The 18,694-nt window shown below is 33.9% G+C and overlaps 1 long non-coding RNA gene across 1 annotated transcript in view; it reads left to right on the forward strand.

Annotated features, from left to right (window-relative positions):
- LOC120779057 overlaps positions 1 to 17,904 on the forward strand; it is a 180,918-nt gene extending 163,014 nt beyond the window's left edge. Inside the window, exon 4 of the long non-coding RNA XR_005705601.1 lies at positions 17,873 to 17,904. This is a non-coding gene — a long non-coding RNA (uncharacterized LOC120779057). The remainder of the gene's footprint in view (positions 1 to 17,872) is intronic.
- The last annotated feature ends 790 nt before the right edge of the window (positions 17,905 to 18,694 follow it).

The following is an 18,694-nucleotide window of genomic DNA, read 5'->3' on the forward strand; positions in this document are numbered from 1 at the left end:
ATGTTCGGAAAAAAGGTCGGCCTATCCATTTTTCGCAATCACCATATAGTAAGTCTGATCTGCTCCTAATTCAGTTCATTTCCGATGACGTCAATTTCATATCCCGTAAAGAGAGACCAAAGACCTCCTCAACAGGTTGTTAGGTTTATTTAAATTACAGTGCTAATATTCGCGACGGAGGGGAGGAGAATTCCAGTTAGACGGTAAAATAACTGAAAATTCTCGCTTTAAGTCTCTCACAAATTTTTTGGGGCAGCTTTGGTCGATACCAGCCATTTTTCCACATTTTCTGATAGAATTCCTATGTAGGTTGCCTTTTATATTTCGAGATAGTGTTGCAATCTGGCAACACACAGCTTCATCGTTAATTTTGACATTTTTGTTGGTATATACAAGTACATTACTCAGCACGTTTTGACACACAAGCGCTATACGTAATACTTACAGTAACTGAAAATATGCATTTCGCTTAAAATAGAACTAAACCGACTGGTTATATTTTACAACTTTCGACGCGGATTAGCTCAGCAACGGTGCATCGATAAATTTAATTCAGTTTTTTTCCATTGGAATTCGATCAAGCGTGGGTGTTTATCGATGGTATGGTGAACTCAATCGAGGTCGCAGATCATTTTAAAACGGATTTCATGAAGATCGTGCAAAATCAGTTGTTGTTCCGAAGATTGAGGCGGTGCATAAACTAATATTGCCAGATCGACATGGGAGTTATCGTGAGATAGAGGAAACCATAGGTATTAGTGAGGCCAGAATTCATTAAATACTGCATCGACACTTGAATGTACAAATTTTTCGTTGAAATACTTCCAAGCAAACGGTTGCTTGTTTTTTAAGCAACTAGAACAGCACAGAATAATAAATTCTGAGCGATGCACAACCATCCGTTTTCCAGTTGTTTTTCAAGAAATCGGCCAAACCAAAGCACCGAAGGCGGATAGCTCTTCACCACGACAATGCAAACTATCGTACATTGACTGAAACAACTACATTTTTAAGAATTCAAAACCTGAATTTGATGGGTCATCCACTTGTGGCGTGAGATTGAATGCTTTCTTTTCGTACCCCTACTTTAAAAATAAACTTATATGTCAACGTTCGTCGATGTTTTGGAGATATGTACCTCAAACAGAATGGCAAAAGCGCTTCATACCCAAAACTATAATCAAACTGTAATAAGTCGATTCATAACAGCTGTTGAGATCTTGCATGACGAGAACTGCACTAAAATAAGTCTGTAATTTTTGAAATAGTGGATAGATCAGAAAATAGTTACCTCTAGTTAATGGGGATCTAATGGTTATAGAGAACTATCTCAGTTTATTCACCAAGGCTTCGATTTCGGAAACTTATAAAAATAAAATGGTGCTTAGTTGGACCTCACTGAGAGTAAAATATTTTGACAGTCACAGCGACTTGTGATTAATTGTTTGTTTGACACATTCTTTCAGTCAAGCAATCACATATTTCCAGAAAGAGCAATAAAAACTTGTTCAAAAGCTTAGAAAAAATTGAAAAATTGTAATTGATTTATAGCTTAAATTGCTAAACATGATAAATAATTTGATTTTGAAGCAGTAAATCCAATGATCACACGTGTTTCAGATTTTTACGCTTTTTTGGTAAATTGTTATTTTTGTAAGTGACACTAAAAAATAATGTTTAAAAATCGAATTAGCCAAAAATAACATTTTGCATACCAATGCGTTTTTTCACGGGCAATATCCTAAGTGTAATCATGCCAGTATGTATTTGATTAGTTTGGCAATTATGCGGTGTGTACAAATTGAATTCCGATCGTATTCATTACATTTTTCTAATCAAACATTTAATTGAGAAAATTAAATAAATTTTTAATTAGGTGTTTGGTGTACTTTGATACCCACACATACACATTTTTGCAAACATACACTCGGGGAATTGAAAAAATAAAGGAGATAAATCAAACAATAAAGCAAATTGCGTTCAATGCTTTATTCATTTGTTTTCATTATGCGTTCGAATAAATTTCAGTAAAAAGCAAACAATCAATTATTATTCAACTGTGAATAAATATTATTGTAAAACATGATATTTACATATGTAAATACATATAGCCCACGCTTGCTAAGCGCACATACCGCACACACATACACACACACACAAACACAAATGCATAGAAAGCATGCCATGCACGTAGTGAACGGCTAATCAAAGCATAATTGTTTTTGCGAAAGTACAACAAATAAAGGCACAACGTCAAAGCGCGGCATGCACGGTGGAAAGCGCTCGATGAAAGGGCACCAGGTGTATACGTGCTCATATGTAATTGCCAATTTTTTTTTTCCTTTTTTGCAGAATGTTTAGCACTATTTGCTCATTGCTGCTTCCGCATTCATGGCCAAAAGGCGAATCATAAAAACCATATCACCGTGTCTTTATGGCAAAGGCTTTCCCAGCTTTGACTTTGAGTCAAAGCTATAGCGCGTGGCGTTCAAAGGACATTTGTGTACAGTATAGTGCAATACCTTGCAACACAGCCCGTGCTCACAGAGCTATAGAGCCCTTCACGGAATTTGCGCCAAGTAAGAAAGGGCTGCTAAGTCTTGTAGCGCAAGTGCAGCGCAAATATAATCAAATGCTCAAAGCATTATGTAACGTGCCGCCGCGCCAATTCCATCATATATTCGCCTATTCAAAGGTATCTGTAAATTTGTAGGTGCAGATACCCCTGTAGGAAATTGGCGGTATAGTTAATTGCATAGGAGCGGGTTTCTGTGTTGAAAATTTCTTTAAATTCATGTGAATACAATTTTATAAGATTTCCACTCAAAATTTCGGGTGTTTACACCAACTTTTATATACATATGTCATATTTGTAATTATTGTTCTTACCACATTCCTCTTAACTTCTAGCGACTCGCCATGTTTTCTACCTTGGAATACATATTTATAGAGTAAGCAGCATTACAGGAAAGATCCCATCTAGTTCTTTCTAACAATAAAAACAAGAAAAGTCGTTCATTTTCTCATCACCGAAGATATAATGCACAAGTGCTGAAGCGATGCTTTGGACAATAATCTCTGCCGAATTTCGCGAAGAACACTTGATTGCGATCGTGCAGTTTGTATGCTATAGGCCATAGTGATCCAATATCGGTGGTTATGATTGGATGAACAGCTTTTTGAGGATAAAAGGACGTGTGCAAAATTGCGGAACAACATTTTCAAAACTGACATACTAGTCCACGTACGTCATATATAGACAAAATGACAGACGGTCATAGTTAATTCGACTAAGCTCGCCACGGTAATCAATTATATACATGTACATCTTTTTATGGTTTTTGGTGTTTCTTTTTGGGCCGCATAAATATCATGACTCAGTACTCGTATGAAGTTAGTATATCGTATTCTGAGTATAAAAATGATGATTTTAAGACACGAATATTTATTGTTATCGACCTCTACAGTTAGAGGATGTCTTTTGAATTTCTTTGACACTTAGCTATGCTCTTTTCGGATTCGGCGTAATTTTCAATTACATATTCTTAAACTTTTTTAAAATTTAATAATTTGGGCTTATTTTATAATCTTGGGTCATCAAAACCTTTTGTATTTATAAAATGCATTTATCAATAAAGATTAGTTCATAAACGAATAAGTGAATTTATTTCAGCTGGTTTTAAGATATCTCCCTTAAAATGTCCTTGAAACAATATTCAATATCTTTGGCAATTTTTATACAATCATAAACACTTAGAACTTCATTTTCAATTAAAATTATATAAAATTATCTTTTTGTGCTTCATTATTTAAATAACAAGCCGCAGAGTCCCTTCTGATATGATTTCATAATTTCATACATTTATTTCCTACAGGGATCACTGTTTTCATTAATGCTCAAGTTAAATATGCGCTTTGGGTTTACTCAAGCGTTGACATTTCAATATTAATTTCTACTTTGCGAAATTTTAAAACGTTTTCATTTAAGTGGGATAATCATGTATAAAGTGGCACCGCAAAGGGCAAAGTGGTGCTTAGGAGACAGTTTGATTAGCAAGCATGAAATGTACACCAATTTGAGAGTAATTTAGTTGAGCTAAAGTTGAAGCCATAATTTCTGCTTTCGACAAAAGTTTGGTATTTTATGCGCAATTCAGAAAAGTGTGGCAGGTGCCGCAAGTGTGTGTATCTCATTTGAACTAGATTATGCAGTAGTACTTGATATCTAAGGCTGTACTAACATAGAATACTTGCTCCTATCAATTTAAATTTCTTGAAAAATGGTGTTATGAGAGAGAAAGAAGTGAAGCTACATGCAGTTTGCGTGCATTTCTTTGAGAAAGTTCAATATAATACCCAATTTTATACAGCGAAGAGAGTAGACGAGTCCATGACTTTAAAACATATTTTTAGTTAAAAAATTATTTATATTTTAAATTATTCCATTCTCATTCAAAGGACTCACCAAATTTTCCCTACCGTGAACTTCGAAGTGCAGTTATTTCTTTTATGGCCTCTTTTCTCTCGCGCTAAAATAGTTTCCTTTATGAAGTAATAATCTTCCTTGCACTCTAAAGACTCTTCGTTTTATTGCTCTTCCTGCGTAATGCTGCCGTCATTAGGCAATTTTCGCTTTGATTACACGCTTATGATAAAGCGAATAGAAGTATGCAGTAACATCTTACTACTTGCTACCCAATTATGCTGCACTTCCAAATGACTTTCTTAACACTCGATTTATTTCGTTTGGAATTTAGTGATTCTTCCAAATATCTAGTTCTTCTAGCTCTACTTTTTAGTAGACTTTATGCCGCGCTTACTTCTAGTCATTTGCGGAAAAAAGCTGAGGGATAAACTTTCACGGCAACGCGCTCAGCACTTTCGCATTGGTTGGAGTTTTCGTAGAATTGTTACTGAGGATTTGGGTTGATAGTATGATTTAGGGTAGGTCGAATAAATGCACTTGAAATATTTCAAATTCTACAATAATTGAGTGCTTTAGTATGTACTTTTTAGTAAATGAATAGTTTTCTATTTTAGGCAAAAAAGCGTGATGACTAAAGAGAAATATACGAACTTGGAAGAAATTTCGATGTTTGGTATAACCAGTTAGCGACATTTTTTTAGCGATTTTGATGCCTTTTATTTATTATCATCTCAACAAGTCGTCCGAGAATGAAGAATAACTTAATTTTCTGGCACAGTTTATTTTAACACTTTACACTTTTTCTCAACGAAATTTAGCAATCTAAGAGTCTTCGTGCGCTACCCTAATGTGTGTATTTTTTAAACAGAAGCTAACTCAAACTGCTACTGCTAAAATTCTGCAGTATAGGTCTTGATTTAGTGTCCTTTATGCCAACAAATAAAAGTTTATAGAAGACAAAGTCCAACAATTTCACGGGCATTTATCAATTAACACTGCCAAAGCTATGCTAGGTTGCCGGCAGGCGGCGAGAAGTTGATGCCACACAGCGCCCGGCAGCTGGGCAGATGGCGAATCAGTTGGGTTGGCTGGCGCTTGGCAGTCGGCAAAAAATGCAATTAAAACCGGCAAAGTGCAAAAGCGAACAAGAAGAGAGTCAGTCTAGCGCGCGTTGTTTACCAGCTTGCTCTCTAGTCGCCGGGGGCTAAGGTGTGCCCATGAAGTTGGCGGGTTTATATTGCAAACTTGCGCCGTGAAAGTAAGAATGAACTACGGAAGGGATAATAAGCTAACTTGTCGCAAAACAGACGCACCAACACACGTGAACACACACACAGACAGACAAGACATACACGTAGGAAGTGGCGAACAAAAAGTATTTTTATGGGCAAAGTCAAAGCACTCAGCGGCGGTGGCAGAGCAGCGGCAGCGCAGCAGTAAATTTTCAACGATGAGCGGATCGAGCGGCGGCGTGTAAGCGCATAAATGCACTTAGCGCTTGTCGATTTGTGGATCCATAGTTTCTTCCCCTTCTTCTCAATCCGCCATTAAGAAAGCGTTGTAGCTGCATATAACGGTGTGAAATGTGTGCCCGCCGGTTTAGTGGGACAATGGCATCTCCTCGCTCGGCTGTTAGTTGACTTATCAACTTTTTGTGTGTTAAATGCAACATGGCAGACAGCTACAGTGTTGCACTTGCGACACTACGTGGCAACAATGCTCGGGGCAGGCGAGACAGAGGCGGCGATTGACGCGCCAAATGTATCGCAAAGTGTGGAAATGTGTAGCAAAAGCTATGCGCGCAAATTGGGTTATCCAATCCTTTGCCGACGCCAGTTGTTTGCGAATCTTGCAACGGACACACTCACATAAAAACGCCAATAGCACAGACTCGAACGTTTCGGCTTGACTTTTGCTGCCACTTTTAATTTCTTTTCTTCTTTCCTCGGCACATACCACCTTTTTTGCTGTGTGTCTCAAAAACTTTCTCAACGCATTTGCTTTTGTGTTCTCTTTTCACACTCTCACACACTTGCACGTTTGCTGCCTCGGTTTGGCTGCGCGAACGTTAAGTCAATATAATAAATTGCCGAAAGTTGAACAGTTTACCACTTGCAAGTGTCGGCATCACAGGTTAAAAATGAAATAAATTTAGGTTAGCGTGGTGAAAGTCGGTCAATAGTGCGTAATCGATTCAAAGACCGCTAAAAAGTACACACCGACTTAAATGTGCAATCCTCAAAGTTGAGAAAATCTGCTCGAATTTTTTTCGGTTCACATTTGGAAAGAGAATTAGGAATTATGTATGTTGAACATGATTGATGAGATGAAAGGCTTGTAGTATCTAGGGTACATATATATATATCAAGTCCAGTAATTACTGGGTGGAATCTGTTGTTGACAAGAAACCAGTAAATTGTCAAGAAATCAGTAAATTGTCTTCCCCCTTGAAAATTCTAGAATTATGTTAAGAATTAATGCCTTTAAAGTCTTCTGTGGTTCAACCAGAATTCTTGTAATTAATTCCGTCTCAAACCGTAAGATATAGTATATCTAATATGAATAACCAATTTGTTTTTATAATCAATAGATATTCGTACTTAAAGTTGTCCAAAATCTTCCAACCACTTTATTTTCAGCTAACTTATTTATTAATATTTTAGTTACTCCTATTATATAACTTCGATTTGAAGCTCGCGCTCTTCAGTTAGAAGAAAAATAAGACTATGTTTAGACTGTTGCTTCCTATAAAACCAATATCTCCAGTTGCTAGAATCGATATCCTCATTATCAATGGAAGTGAGTTACTTTGTAATAAAACTAACATGGCTGCCAAGCCACGGCGGAACCTCTAAAGCTGTTCAGCTGGCAATCAAGTGTACCCTAGACGCGCTTTCGATAAAATGGGAACGGGTCGGTGCTCTAGTCTCTTCCTCCATACGCTGTCGCAAGGTCCTTCTGGCCCAAATTAGATCGTAAGTGATCCTGTGAGTTCTCCTCAGTACGGCTAGTCTTTTGCTAGTTGTGGGGGTCTTAATAGGGCACAGCGTCAATTCTGTAGAGATGAGAATGTTACCGGATGGCATTTCCAGCAGCTCTATGGAGGAAGACGGGGTGGAAACATCTTAATATTTAAGTTAACATTGCTGACTTATGATTTCAAATTATAGGAATTATATTTTATGGCATCACAATGTACTGTATAAAGCAATCCTAGTGCGAATTTGACTTTCAAGCATTATTATCAAAGCGCCTAAATGTATACTTTTACAGAGGGACTTAATTGTTCTAAAATCTGTTTTGGAAGTGAAAATCCAATGATTAGTAATTATTTGAGAATGTTCTTTATTACAAGTTTAGACCATTATTGCGATATTAAAATAACTTACGCTTTCTGGTGGTAAAATTCTTGGCAGCCAAGATGTTTTGTGGATAATTGTTTGGTTGTATGGGTGTTATAAGTAAGAGCTTACTTTTAATTTTTCTGTCGCCTTGACACACGAATATAAAGAAAATACTGCGCGTATTAAGCCTTTTAATAAAATGGATAAGCCAAATAAGAAAATCTGAAGGCAAAGCCCAAAGCGACTCATTAAGTTGAAGGCAACAAACCACAAGGCTCCTTATTAAAATCAAAAACTCTTATTATTTGAAAGTTTCGCTAAACAAATATCATAAATATTCACAAACAAACATATGTAACACGCAAAATTCATGAAATTATGCAAACATACTTTTGTAAGCAAATGTACAAAGTTAATTACGTGCAAACCAAAACGAATTAAAAATTTCTTACAAATGCTAGATTAAATGGCGAATAGTATTCGCATATGCCAACTAACACTGGCAATGTTAATATAAATAAAAATGTGGAATTCTGCAAAACTTTTTAATGAATACGCATAGTTAGTTAGTATGCTCTTTTGACTATGTAATTCCATATGACTAGCTCCACTGTGAGCCGCTGCACGGCATTGTGTGTGAAATAGAAAAAAACGAGTAGAGAAATAAAACTACCACCAGATATATAAAAATGCTGGAAATATGAATGTGCAAAATATAAATTATGACATAAAGTTACATGAAATGTGTGCATGTGTGCATAGCGTTGTGACATTAATTACTTACTTCATTAGTGAGCCTAATAGTGCGAGTCAAAAGCGAAAATTCGCATGGTTGTGTGCGATTATAACGGTAGTTATTATTGGTCTTAATACACTGAGTGGGGCATAAAATTTATATTAAAGATGTTGTTATGCACTAGTTTCGTCACTAGTTACTAAGTGACTTTTTGAACTATTGATGTGAGGTTGATTGAAGATGACACAGTTGCACCTTTAAGATAATTTTGTGAATACTTGACTAAGTATTTTTAGAACACACGACAAAGATGGACCCCAGCAAAAGGAAAACAGGCCATGTTTTACATATCTTCAATAAAGACGAGAAACCGCACTAATCTACGCATTAACTCGGGTTTGCTGAGTGTTTAGTAAGATTGGCAGGGAATCATCTATTATTAGCTCCTCCAATATAGCCAAAATATTGATTCAGATCTCTTTTGCCAACGGTTGGATCGTCTGAAGTTAGCAATCACCTAAAAGTGGGCTGCCTTGGCCAACAGAAGAATAATTGTGTTCCATCATGACAGCATTATGACTCGCCAATACGCATACACGTTGCAGCTTGAACCTGGTGTCAAGTGATTACTTCCTTTTCATTTTTCCTGCGAAATACAACCTTCAATTAAATGGAAAATAATTGATTTCTCTAAGACATTATGCACATATACTGTGATCAAATAAGTTAATAGTACTGTTAGTGACATCTATGCTAAATTTCAAGTCAAAATATTTATTAGTATTTGAGATGCGCGTCGTTTTGTGAGGGTCTTAAAGTGAATTATTCGATTTTCACTATTTGTTTTTGTTTTAGAGTATCAAAATTTGCTGAACGTATTTAAAATATTGATACAATAACAGCAACAAATTCGTAAAATTAGTGCGCAAGCACTCAAAGTTTCACGCAACATATCGCTCTACAGGGCGTATGAGTGACATTTGTTAAAAGTATTACGTCGGAAGAGAAAAAGAGATGAAATTTTTACACCTTAAATGTTTGTTGCACACAGTTTTCACAATTTAAATTTTTAAATTATTACTTTTAAAGCCATTAATTCAACAATAATAATAAATTCCTAAAAAATGGTTTCAATACGTTTGTAAAATTAATAATATTAATATGTGCATGAAACGAAATATCTTTTATCTAATCATTAAAAGCAGATTAATGTAGGTCAATATTATTCTATTATACTATTCGCTATTAAAACTCATTTACATTTCCTAATAAATAATTTTCCTAAAATATATGCGCAAAACCAATTTGAACGTATTAATTTTCACTATGTACTCATTGCCGTCTGGATTTTGCAAATAATTAAAAAAATACAAAATGATATATTCTACCATGATTCATGACGCCCTATAACAAAAATATTTCTCCGAATAAGAAAAAGTTCGACTTACATATGTCGCACAGTGATATCAAAGGAAAATTAATTAAAACTTTTTGCTGAAATTATATATTAAAAAATAAACATAAAAAGCATTACGACATAAAAAGTCGCTTCATAAATTGTGAGCATCATTTATGTGGATTAATAATTAAAAGAGTATATTGCTGTCATGAAACTAATTTCACGGAATTAGGGATTTAAATAGTATTTTTTAACTAAAATAAAAAACATAAACACATTTTTATTTCAAAGTAAAAAATTAAAACTTTTCATTCCTGAACCATGTGTCTATATTGACATACATATTGATACATAAGTACATAACGGTTGGCATATCACAAATCAAAGTCACACGTTCCTTTAACCGGTTGACTATTGCGGCAGCCACAGTGGCTCTACTTGAAATTAGTATTTGTGAGCTTTCATAATAATTAAATTATACAGTTAACATGCAAATGAAGTGATCTTATGAAAGAATAATAAAAAAGCGCAACGAATTGATTAACGTTGCATTCAAATGCGCAGCCAGCATTTGGAAAATTATGACTTGAATTTTATGCTTTAATTGAAGGATTCGATGTGCTGCATATTTTAGTTGTCTCATAAATATTTACATAATAATTTGCATACAACCCGTATGTGTAAATGCATGCATCAACACACACACTCACTCGCATTCTCACACATCGTCAAAGGCAAAGCAGCTGGTTGTGCAATCAGTGAAGCGTAATTGGCAGCCGCCGCCAGTGTCGACGGATAGGCCAAACTAAGCCAAATCAAGCCAGAGCAATCGAACGAGCTGCCTGTGTGTGTGTGTGTGCTGCCGCAAGCGTAGCGAATCGTTGCCACATTTTTTATTCACACATACTCCATCTACATGTGTGCGGCGTGTGTGTGTGTGCGAGCATAAGCGTGTGTGCATAGCATGTGTATTTAACAAGCTTCGTGCATAATTTATTTGCATAATAAATATGAGCATTTAAACGATTTTTTTTTCGATTTGCTATTGCCATCGATGCTTGGTCGGGCAGTGTGTTATGGCATACTGGTTACGAGTATAACCATTATGAACATACTTATGTATATTGGATATGTTTCGTTTAGCAGTTGAAGGCGGATGAGACACGAAGTAGCGTTTTGTGATGAAAACACAAAAAATAATGTCAATGATAGAAAAAATATTTCTCTAACAAAACAATTTTAAATCTTATAATTTTTGAAGTTCTTTAAAAGTTAAGTGCGCCTGCGCCTAAAGGATATTAAAGGGTCTTTATCTCGATTTTGTTTCATCAGTTTTTACGGCAGCTTTATGCTATAGTGGTGTTGCACTGGACAATACTACACGCCAAGTTTCGTTACGATACTTCGTCAAATAAAGAGTTTTCCATGCAAGAATTTACTTTAGTCCAGTATGTTTGGATGAAAGCTACATACATAAATATGTATATGCTAAAGCGTACCAATCTCAGCGATTCCAACAAATGAGTAGCTCCTAAATCCCTTAAACTGTCCGACTAGTTTGCGTATATAAATTGACTCAGCTCGACAGGCTGGTAATTTATATTATAAATATGTGTATATTAGAGTGATTCAGTAAAAAATTTTTTTTTTTTCGTTTGGTACTCGGAAAAATAGGTTCTCAGACACCTCTAAGAAAGCCTCTCCAAACATGAGTTTTTAATTGTAACGGGAAGGTCCTCCAACTTACAGTTTTCTATTTTTTCTTATTATCTGATAGAAAAATTTATATCTCGCTTCCAACTACTTAAAAAAATATCTTGTTCCTAAGATTTTGTTGGAAATTGAATGCTCTACAAAAAAGGTCTATTAAGATTTTTTCGTAAACCCAAACGTTTAAAAGATATTAACAGTTAAAGTTTGATTATTTTTGAGAAAATTTTTTATTTCTTATGAATTTTATAACTCAATGAAAAAAAATTATTATGAATAGATTTTTGGAGAGGCTTTCTTAGAGGTGTCTAGAAACCTATTTTTCCGAGTACCAAACGAAAAAAAATTTTTTTTTTTTGAATAACTCTAGTGTATATACAGTTTGGTTTCTTCGGTGTTTTCGTCAGATTCTTACAAGCCGGAATTGGCATGGCAAACCTAATATATCATGTTCAGAGTATATGAATCTGAGTATAATAGTAAATCACATATATTTAAAACCAACTTGTTTATCCAAAATGGGCATATAGTATTTGCTTAATAAACATCTAACCGCGAATAAGATCAAAAACTTTACTAAAGTTACAAAACTGTCATATTCTATAAAATATTATCTAAATTTCATCCGAAATCTTTCTGTTCCAACTGGGATACGAAACAAGTGGAAATGTATAAATGCGCTCATTTGATGCATAATAATAAAATATAACAGGATAAAACGCTGAAATATTATGTAAACATATACCCTCAAACATGTATATATATACGTACTCGTACATAGTTAATAATGTGTGAGTGAAAAAACATAAATTTAGTTGCATAAATTCATGTACCAATAAACGGCATGCATGATTGCTTTTAGTTGCCGTTTATTACCTGAAGAAAATCGACAATTTTTCACAAAATATTACGTAAAAATAATTTTGATGTCAAAGTTAAATTAAATGCGAACCAATGCCGAAACCCCAAAAATATATAAAAATTAAGTTTTTTATAGAAATATACTTATTTTTAGGTCTCAGCATACACAATTATTTAGAAATTTACTAATAAATTCGGCAGTGACCAAAAAATATTTTTTTAATAATTTTTAATTAAATGTCCTGGAGTAAATATGGCTGTTGTTTGCTTTCCCTTTTCTAATGTATTTTTAACAGATTCATAAAACCTTATAAAAATTTTACAAAGAATTGAAGTTTAAGCTTATGTATAGGGATGGCCTATAAGCTAATTAGCAAAATCTTTACTTGTTATTCTCCTTTACTATATTGCCTCCATCTTTTCTTTTTGATAATATATTTTGATTTAATTTATACCCTTAGAAATATTTTGGGATATTCTGTATAAATCTCACGAAAGTGACTCTTGTTATTGATCACACAACAATATCCTCCAACTTTTTTTAACATCTCTTTGGCAAAAATACTGCCATGAGGCCATTGAGGGATCCCTGCGGTATACCTTAATGTGCACATAACCTAATAAAAATGACTTATGGTTATTCAAATCTGAATATTTGTGTGGCGTGGCAATATAGCATCTTTTTCAAATCTAACAAATAACATTATTTCACAGAACATTCAGTCGTTAATATGATCCTACAAAATGCGCAGGAAAGTAATGCCACTGACGCGGTCTGGGCGCTCTTGCGATAATAATCTTGAAAGATCTGGGCATGACTCTCTGATAGCTTCAGCGTTGTTTCGAAAAGAAGCGGTTCATATTAAAAATTATTGTAATGAACTGTTTCATACAAACGCTTAAGATGTCGCACCCTGTATACACACACCACTTGACCTTACCACGAGTAGTTAAGTCATTTGTATAGTTGCTTAATGTCATTTGTATAGTTGCTTGAATAACTAAACTTAGCATGCCTAGCGTGGCCCACGCGATATCCTGGTATCTGGTTGTTTTGACATAGTTAAGATTGGGATAACTTTAAAAGGGTATACTTGTTACGAATCGCAGAAATTCTGATGTTTTAATGTTTTTTTATAATTTTGTTAAACAATTTTGTCAAAACTAAATCCATAAATGATATACTAAATATATATTATTAATAAGTAAATAAAATCCTTAGCCGTAGTTTTCTCTATTCTCTGAAGAAACAACCAATTTTCCGAATGAACAAAAAAGTCCAGGGATTGATAATACATAACACATTTACACTGGATGCATACGAATTTCAATTCTTTGAAGGGGTATGTCTTTCGTTTTAATATTAGGGGAAAGTGTTCGACCATCTAATTGTCTGCCTCCAGTTGGTTGTATGCGCAACTTAAAAGCATTGTGGAATGAATAAAAGTGCGGTTGAATTAATATTTTTGAAGATCACGTTCTGAATAAAAGCCCTCATTAGAGGGCTCATATTTGGAGAGGCTTTCTTAGAGGTGTCTAGGAACCTATTTTTCAGAGTACCAAACAAAAAAAAAAATTTGTTTTTTTGATCCACCCTAATATGCATTGATGTTTGACGATGAATATCTCGTAAACGCTTAACTTAATCGAAAAATCATTTAAGACCATTTTTATAGAGCAGTAAATTTCCTACAAAACTGTGAGTTTCATCATTCATAATAATTTTTTTTCATTGAGTTTTAAAATTCATAAGAAAAAAAAAATTTCTCAAAAATAACCAAACTTTAACTGTTAATATCTTTTAAACGTTTGGGTTTACGAAAAAATCATCGTAGACCTTTTTTGTAGAGCCTTCAATTTCCTACAAAATCTAAGGAACAATATATTTTTTTAAGTAGTTGGAAACGAGATATAAATTTTTCTATCTGATAATGAGAAAAAATAGAAAACAGTATGTAGGAGGACCTTCCCGTTATAATTAAAAACTCATGTTTGGAGAGGCTTTCTTAGAGGTGTCTAGGAACCTATTTTTCCGAGTACCAAAACGAAAAAAAAAAATTTTTTTTTTGAATCACTCTAAGCCCGCATGCCCATCAAAAACAGATATTTCCAATTTTTTTGTATTACCAGAAACATTTTATTCTTTAGTAAATACATTATAGATTCATAAGCAGAGCAAATTATTTGCAGCTGAATATAGGAAAAAACGTACAACCGCTGCCCATCGACTTAAAAAATAATTCCTTAATTTCGTTAATTGCCTGCAAATTATACAAAAATCAATCAAATTTTTAATTCAAAATTTAAACACTCAAGCTTAGCATAGAAAGCTTTAGCAACGCAGTGTTGCTGTTTGGGCTAAAATCAACTTTAGCAAATTATGAAAACAACAAAATTATTTTTAAGTTGTTGTAAATGTATTTAACACGAAAATCAGTGCTGTAAAAAAAGTTTAATTGAATATATATTATTAAATGCTTTTTTAATAATTCCAAATATTTTCTATGAATTTCACAGCAGAATAATACGCATTTTTGGAGGCATTTGCGCTTTCTGTTTGCTCATAAATCTATTATTGCGTCAAAATTGAGCGGTCACCGATATGTAAATAAGTGATAATAATAAATTTTAATTAAAATTTAAATAAGTGATTTTCACTTATGTACTTAGTGGTAAATATGTGCACATAAATACATACTATATATGTTTACATCTACATACATTCATATATAACTGGTGCATAGTATATGTAAATGTATATCTGATTCAATATGCGAAAAGAACTGAAGTCAACTTATGTTAATGGGAGGAAATTTAGTTATTTTGAGCAACCGATTCGAGACTCGCTGTTGGGTTTCATCTCTAACAACATAATAGTAGTAAGAAGTCTTAAATAACTGTAAAATATATATGAAGCAAGCGATCGAAGTTCTATTATAGAATAATATGCCTTTTATATGTTAATTCGACATAAGCTATTTTAAGTTGTCATTCTAAGTTATTATATAAACTCATATAATTAATTATGTGTTTTTAGTGGCACTGCCGCGGCACAAAACACATACATATTTAAGTTGGCGCACTCTACTGTGCATACATAATTTAAAATTTCGCAATAGCAAAAATAACAAATTGCATTTGCAACCGATTTTCCATCGTCAAATCAGCAACAATGAGTAGTGCTTAGTGTGGAAAGCCAGTAAATGAGCGTCCTGCTCTAAATACTTTTTAATTGCGCCAGTTTCTAATGACAGGCGCACTCACACATGCACAAGCATATGCACACATGTGCTCTGTATCTGAGTGTGTTTGTGCAATCATTAGTTATTAGTGTTGTGCATCAGCGAGCGCAAGCTGGCAGCGCAAAGCTGTCGGATGATTTATTAAATCGGATTCCGGTGGCTTAACTTTAGCCGTTCGATTTTCATTGTTTAGTTGGCAATAAATTGTGTAAAAAAGTTTGCAATAATTTCATCCAAAAATACTGTTATATGAAATTAGGTCATTTCCGACAACATTTTGGTTTTCGCTGTTTTTGTTTTTCTTGTTGTTCGGTTTTATGCCAAAGATTTATGACCAATTGATAATTTCGTGTTTTCAAATTAAAATTTATTTATTTGCAATAAAATAAAAGAAATTTAATCAAAACGAAATTCCATGAATCATTTCGCATGTGATTTTCCTTCCGTGTAAAAGTGTGCCATTTCCTTTTACAGTTATGGTTTATGGAGTTTAACGCTATTTTTTTAGGTATTTTAATTAAAAAATGTGTTCAATTCACCATTTAACTATATATCAGTTTTTACGAAAAGTTTTATTGTACCGAGTTTATAAATTTAAGTGTTGCAGATCGCAGCTGGAGACTCCGTGAAGGCCTTGAGATTTGCCAATACATAGAAACTCCCACAAATGTAAAATCGCCTTTAAAGGGTTTGTTGATTTCATCACGAGATTATTTGTTTAGCAGAAATTCTAAGGCTGGTTTCTGAGCTTATGTTTTTACAGCTAGATCATTGTAATATTTGTGTCCACATCTTATAGAAGGGTCTCACTCATTCCTCGAGTTGATGGTTTGAATGTATTTCCTAGGTTATTAACTTCGTTGGTTTTTAAGAAAAAAGGAAAAATATTTTTATAATGGTAGTATAAAAGGGATGTTAATATCTGAAATAGGCATTTATAAAATAAAGTTGCCACCTTTCGAAAATTATTAAAAACTAAAATATAAAAGATGAATGTAGATCGATAAAAGAAGAGTTTTAGAAGGCGAGAACTCTTATTTGAAAGTGTTTTGGAGTAGAGTTGCCAAAGTTAAAAAAAAATGTATTTGCAAATGCGTAAAATACAAAAAAAGTTTAACGTATGCCAAATATGACGTATTTAAGAAAGACTTCCAGTAAGTAATCGTTATCTCATTCGTCAAAATTTATTATGGAATAGGGATGCCACCTTCCAAATGAAGTAAAACTCACCAAGTATGACAAAATGTGTGCTAATGCTGTCTAGTAAAAAGTTACACAGGATATCTCTGCTGTAAAAAATATTTAAATGAAGTTGCCACCGAGTGGTTTCAGGCAAAACACTTTGGAAGCATCTAATCTAAAAACAACAATCGTACAGCAGATGAACCTACTCTCTGCTCATTAGCAGCTCCAGCAATCAACATTAGAAGTAACCGTTATCAGAAAGCGATTCCTTAATTCTACCACATCCACTCATCCCGTAAAACTCACACATACTCTGCTGCACAAATACACAAAAACCAACTGTGTAGTTGTACACATTTTTTGCACTATTTCCAACGGAAGACTAATCCAAAGATTTGCTCAAAGAGCCGAAAACCTTGCTGGCATGCTTATGAGCTTTCTTGGTAATTTGCTCTCATTAAGCCGCTTATTTGGCTGGCAAAGTGCAGTGGTTCACCGCATGCAGTGACGGTTGCAGCGGCGGCGGCAGCGGCTAATCAAAGTTGCTTGGATGTGCATTTAATGCCGCTTCTTTTCATTGCACTCGCAATCTTACTCTTCAGGTTGCAAGCAAATATGCCAAGTATGACAAAATGTCATAGTCATGTATAAGCGATCTTTATAGCAGCAAAGACGTTTGTGAGTTTATTTGTAGACCTCGTATGTTTGTACAGCTATGCTCTAATTTTGAAAGCTACTTTATGACGCATTAATGAATTGCTGATTTATGGCATATGTACTCGTGAAGTGCTGATTAAAAGTCACAGCTTATCTCTGTCTTTATCGGCTTAAGCTGAACTGCAAAACTTAAAAGACAATTCGGCTGAAAGCTTTGTGGTAAACTCGTTTATGCATACTTTTGAGAACATTTATTAAAATGATTTGTTATATAAGTCAAACCTTCAATTAAATTTGTATTTTTCTTTACAGAAATCTGCACGGATTGCAATTTTGTGTAGGCATTGGTAAGAAAATTATTGATAATGTAATATTTATAAATTTGCTCAGACATTTCCCGAAAAGAAATCAGTTTTAGAAAAAACTTAGTATGAAAATAAAAAAAAGTAAAAATAATTGTTTAGGAAAGCTTTTTTTTATAATTTCAGAGTTGAAGAAAGTAACACTCAGGTGAATAATATGAAATAGGTTAGGTTAGGTAACACCATATTATACCATACCATATATGGACCTTCAGGTCCATGGGACTAATAATACGATTTGAAGTTCATATTTAAATAGATACTTTGTAGGAAAATTCACCTAGATTACTTAAATTAACAGTTTTTAATCACTCTCAAGCTGGAAAGGATTGGTACAAATTTAGACTTTTGATGAAAAGTTGGCTTCCCAAGGAAAAAGTCTTGTTTGTGAAAAGTATACCATTCAGGGTTTTTTAAAATCGACATTATTATCTAAAATCTATGACTTTCGTCACTATTTGATATATAGTACATAAGTACATATCTAAAAAGATCGTGTGAAATTTTAAAGTCGATCAATCATCAGCGTTTTGAGAAGTTTTGGAAGCTGATTACACTAAGTTAAAAAAATGCTCGTATCTCAAATTTTTGAAGAATAATCTTAAAAATAGGCACATTCTATACACCTATGTATAAGAAAAAAACGAAAATATTTCTTTTGTATATTCAGAAGTGGGCCTAACCCTTAAAGATTAATTCTTGTACTGGAAAAGATAAATAAATAATCTGTAGCTAGAAGATGACATTCGTAGCCGTGTTGCAGCAAAAGCAA

The sequence above is a fragment of the Bactrocera tryoni genome, chromosome 5 (assembly GCF_016617805.1).
Source record: "Bactrocera tryoni isolate S06 chromosome 5, CSIRO_BtryS06_freeze2, whole genome shotgun sequence".
Taxonomy (NCBI): Eukaryota; Metazoa; Arthropoda; class Insecta; order Diptera; family Tephritidae; genus Bactrocera; species Bactrocera tryoni.